The 5,134-nt window shown below is 42.2% G+C and overlaps 1 protein-coding gene across 5 annotated transcripts in view; it reads left to right on the plus strand.

Annotated features, from left to right (window-relative positions):
* The window catches only part of MAP7D2 (MAP7 domain containing 2), a 116,514-nt gene extending 113,936 nt beyond the window's left edge, over window positions 1-2,578 (plus strand). For all 5 annotated transcript variants that reach the window (XM_017884946.1, XM_017884950.1, XM_017884947.1 and 2 more), the window contains one exon: window positions 1,036-2,578. The gene's annotated coding sequence lies outside the window, so the exon portion shown is untranslated. The remainder of the gene's footprint in view (window positions 1-1,035) is intronic.
* The last annotated feature ends 2,556 nt before the right edge of the window (window positions 2,579-5,134 follow it).

Consider the following 5,134-nt stretch of genomic DNA (forward strand, 5'->3'; position numbering starts at 1 on the left):
CTCCCAAAGCGCTGGGATTACAGGCTTGAGCCACCGCGCCCGGCCCATTTTAGATTCTTAAAAGCATTTTTATATTCTCGGCATTTTCTCAGTCACTTTATTTTTTATACTTCACTCCCATAACAAATTCAGTGGCCAAAATAACTTAGTCCAATGCTTTTGTTTTTCAGATGAGGAAACAAGTTGGAGAGGCTACAGAGCTGAGGTCACTGTGTTTTTTGTATGCTTGTTTCTACCTGACCTCAGCTCTTGCCTATAAGACAAGTTTGAGAGACCATTTCTCTTGGTTCTTGGTGTGTGATGGGTCATTTTTAGAGTAAACTATATCACTGGTTTGGAAAAGCAGCTGCCTTCTTGGACACTTAAAATACTAATTCACTTGAGCATTCTATCTCCCTGACAGTTAAGTGGCTTAATATTTATTAAGAGGTTTTTTGTGTTTTTAACATACTTTGACTTTAAAATTAGTTTCCCTTCAGTTCACTTACCTCACTATACAGTAGGGAACAGAGAATCCACAAAATTTATTAGAGTATTCATAGATCCTCAAATTTATTTCTTACATCTCTAAAAGAAATGCAAAGCCCCTATCCAAAAATAAAAGTCTTGACTAAATCATTTTATTCACACTGCTTGTATATTTTTAATTATGATTGGGTCTGTTTCTCAAATTCTTCTCTACCAAAAGTGGTACCACCCCCACCAGGGGACATTTGGACACGTGTTGATGGTTTTTGTTGCCAGAGTGGCTGGGGGCATTTGAAAGACAAAGCTTGAGACATTAAACATCTGCAGGTTTTAGGAAAGTTCCGTACAAGGAAACTTTGACCCATCTAAAAGAATAGTCCTGTATAAAATACTGTATCACTTCTGTTGAGAAATACTGTATAAGCCCCGGAGGAAAATATAATTACCAAGAAGGTAGAAAGTGCCACAGCGTGTTGTGATCGTGTTAGTGAGAGAATAGTGCGACAAACTGCAGAGTACTTGGTTTTCCCTTTGATCTCACCTGGTTTTGTTTCTGAATTGACACAGGTGTTTGGAGAACCCGTAAAGCTGCTGATAGTCAAATCCGAGCTGCCAGCCGCCTGAAGAAGCTTCTGTCACCGTTACCGCTGGATCCCAAATTATTAGCTTGGAATGTAACTGTATTCCTAGGTAGTATGTCAAACACTGGCCACTCTTGGTAGAAACCTTGAGACTTTCACCTTGTTGGGCTTTAGCAAAGTTTCCTTTTACAGTTCTGTTTATGAGCTTCAGCTGCTGATAAAGCACTTCCTGAACTTCTCTATTATCATAGTGACCCTCTGAATGACCTGAGTGACTGGCTCGGCAATTCACTTTATAACCATTCTTATTCCCAAAGTGGGAGCACATAAACATTTAGATGTCTTTTCCTGTAAAATATTCTAGACATTTACCCAAACTCTAGTTAAACATATACTCAACTTGCACTGTATATCTCCCTGTCTTTTTTGAGACAGAGAAGAAATTCAGGAGGTTCCCCATCTCCAGAGTTTCTCTGTTGGAAGGCAGTATCAAGAAGCCTTTAAAAAATTATTGTTAAGCTTTGCCACCCGCAAAAATGCATTGCCCCACATTATTCTTTTGGGGGTGAAGTAGTAAGCTTGGTTGAGGAAGGAAGTCAAAACAGTCAGTAATGATTTCTGTTCTCTTATGCATATTCGTGTATACATGGGCAACTGAATCTAGCAAGGACTCTTTCATGTCACACCTTAAAATCTTCACGCTGTAGTCACTCCAGACCATGGAGTGACTTTCCAGCTGAATGAATCCTATGTCTCACGTGCAGGTGGTTGGTTTTCAATGTTCTTGCTATTTTTTTTTTTTTTTCTGTTGGATCTTGGGAGTTTTCTTTGTCTGCTCCTGTGTTTGCCCAGCTTTAATAAAACCAGGTGCAAACAAAAATCATAGCGTTCTGAAACAATAGGGGGCCCACATTGGACCCAGTATGTCACTTTAATGGACTTTAATATTGAGAAAAAAATCTGAATGGGAAAAATGACAGTAGAATGTATACTCCACACATTTTATGCCATATAATGGTGTGTTTTCTTAATTTTGTTTTTTGTGGCGAAATGTGGCTTTCTGATTAAAATGACCTTTTCTTCTTTGAAACTTTTTGTTTTGACTTGGATAATTAAGGGTTTGGAAAGATTCATAATTCTGAGAGAGGTTTGCAACCAGGAGATACAAAGAAGTCTCATTAGTAATCTTGTTCATGTGCTTTTACAGCCAGCTACATTTAAGAATGTATTAGTTACGGAAACTGTATGTGTATGTGTCTATACTCAATAAAGTACATGCTTCCACATAATGCGGTGCTGTCCATCTCGGCAAATACTGGCCAAGTCCCTTTATGACAGGCACACAGAAACCATAGCATGGTCTGGCTTTCAAAAAATGCCTCTCATCTTTCCTAGAGCCTTATTTTGCAAATGTCTGTTTTCTTGTGATTTGTTGTACCTCACAGCACCATTGTGACCGTGGTGATGCCTCATTTGCATGATATGTACATTGTGTTTAATGTGAAATACATTTTCATTGAAGAGTCTGATGACTTGCTAGCGTTTTATTTTTTCTGTAAGCTCAACATGCTGAAACCAAACCAGGCTTTTAAAAACCTGTGTAGAAGAAAACCAAAAAATCCTGTGTGGGTGTCCTTTCCCTGTCAAACTCATTAAAAATTCCTTTGTTGCCAGTGCCAAGTGGAGTCAACTGCATAAAGCTTATTAAGTGATGACTATCACTAGAACACAATGGACTTCTGAATATAGTAAAAAGTTGCTGTTCTTTCTTTTTTTTTTTGTTTTTTGTTTTTAGGGAGAGACAAGGTCTCACCATGTTGCTGAAGCTGCTCTCCTAGGCTCAAGTGATCAATCCTCCTGCTTTGGCCTCCCAAAGTTCTGGAATTATAGGCATGAGCCACCACGCCCAGCCAAGTTCCTGTACTTTCATACCACTGGTGCGAGGGCTTTTTAGCTAAGATACAGTTAACCTTACCATAATCTATGAGAACATTGCACATAGCAATTTGGCATTTAAATAAAATTATAATGGGAATGTTGACCCTTATTTTCAGGTAAGCTGAAACCCAGACCAGTTTTTTTGTATCTAACTCACAGGCTTTCCACTGCCTGGAGACAGTACCAGGCCAGACCAGAAGCCAGGTGGAAAGGACTGGAATTAGAGACCCCTGTAGTAACTTCTGGGCTGCCATCTCTTAAGCTGAGGGCCCAGTCATTGCTGCCTTCCCCAGTTCTGCTGACAAAGCCTCTGGTCAGGGCACAGAAGCAGACACTATTTCCATATGCAGGCCTCTGGGAGGGGCATTAGAAGTAACTTATGTCATCATGAGCTCTGGCCATAGGGCCTACATTGGTGGCCAGTCATTCCTAAGAACAGTTTCTTGTTTGTGAACATTGCAAATTTTTTCTTAGTATGTACAGGTTTCCTATTAGATGCTTTTGTTAATTTAGAAAGCAAAGGTAAAGAACTAATTTGTCTCAAGAGGTATACCTATTACATTGGGGCACAGCACAGGGTGACCTCCATACTCATTCCTCAGCATTGTTCAGAAAGCACAATTATGGGCCGGGTGCAGTGGCTCACACCTGTAATACCAGCACTTTGCAAGGCTGAGGCAGGAGGATCACTTGAGGCCAGGAGTTCAAGACCAGCCTGGGCAACAAAGCAAGACCTCTGTTCTGTACAAAAAAAATTTTTAAAACTTAGCTGGGTGTGGTGGCGCACACCTATAATCCCAGCTACCTGAGAGTCTAAGGCAGGAGGATCACTTGAGCCCAGGAGCTCAAGGCTGCAGTGACCTATGATCACACCACTGTACTCCAGCCCGGACAATGGAGCAAGACCCTGTCTTTTTTAAAAAAGCACAATTATGTAAGAAAATGAAGCAAGAACTCTTAGAAATGAGAAGCTTCACAAATGTTCTTTTTTCTGGAAACCCATGAAAAACTCTTAGAATGATTTCACAAGGAGGCCAACTATCAAAGAAAATTAATAGTTTTCTTTTTGGGGGTGTGGGGGCACAGGGCCAGGCTGGAGTACAGTGGCACGATTATAGCTCACTGCAGCCTCAAACTCCTGGGCTCAAGTGATTCTCCTGCACCAGTCTCCTAAGTAGCTAGGAATACAGGTGCGCACCACCATGCCCAGTTAATTTCTTTTAAATATTTATGTAGAGACAAGGTCTCACTATGTTGCCCAGGCTGGTCTTGAACTGGGCTCAAGTGATCCTCCCGCCTTGGCCTCCCGAAGTGCTGAGATTACAGGTATGCACCACTATGCCTGGCCAGATGAGTCTTTTTCTTACATATCAGCAATAAACTGGAAATAGGTTCCAACAAAACCCGTAAAATTCATAGAAATAAAAACTAGCTAAAATGAGAGGAATGTTAAAATTGAAGTGAATGAATGGGAAATCTTGTGCATATGAAGAAGGCTCATCCTATAGGCAGCACTCACATTGGTTCCAGTCAATGAGATTTCATTTCAGCAACTTGAAAATAGAATTGTAGGGGCCTGGTGCAGTGGCTCACGCCTGTAATCCCAGCACTTTGGGAGGCCGAGGCGGGTGGATCACGAGGTCAGGAGATTGAGACCATCCTGGCTAACATGGTGAAACCCCGTCTCGACTAAAAATACAAAAAAATTAGCAAGGCATGTTGGCGGGCGCCTGTAGTCCCAGCTACTCCGGAGGCTGAGGCAGGAGAATGGCGTGAACCCGGGAGGCGGAGCTTGCAGTGAGCCGAGATCGCGCCACTGCACTCCAGCCGGGGCGACAGAGCGAGACTCTATTGTCTCAAAAAAAAAAAAAAAAAATCATGCTTTGAGGTAGGTATGGGACGGTAACTTCCCCAAGAACACACACAGCTGGAACTTGGCAGAGCTGGCTGTGACTCCAGGGCCCCAGCTTTATTTTTTATATATATTTAAACATACTTTTTTTTTTTTTAGACGGAGTCTCGCTCTGTCCCCCAGGCTGGAGTGCAGTGGCGCGATCTCGGCTCACTGCAAGCTCCGCCTCCCGGGTTCACGCCATTCTCCTGCCTCAGCCTCCGGAGTAGCTGGGACTACAGGCGCCCGCCAACAT

This window comes from Rhinopithecus bieti, unplaced genomic scaffold (genome assembly GCF_001698545.2).
Source record: "Rhinopithecus bieti isolate Rb0 unplaced genomic scaffold, ASM169854v2 scaffold_15131, whole genome shotgun sequence".
In the NCBI taxonomy this organism is placed as follows: Eukaryota; Metazoa; Chordata; class Mammalia; order Primates; family Cercopithecidae; genus Rhinopithecus; species Rhinopithecus bieti.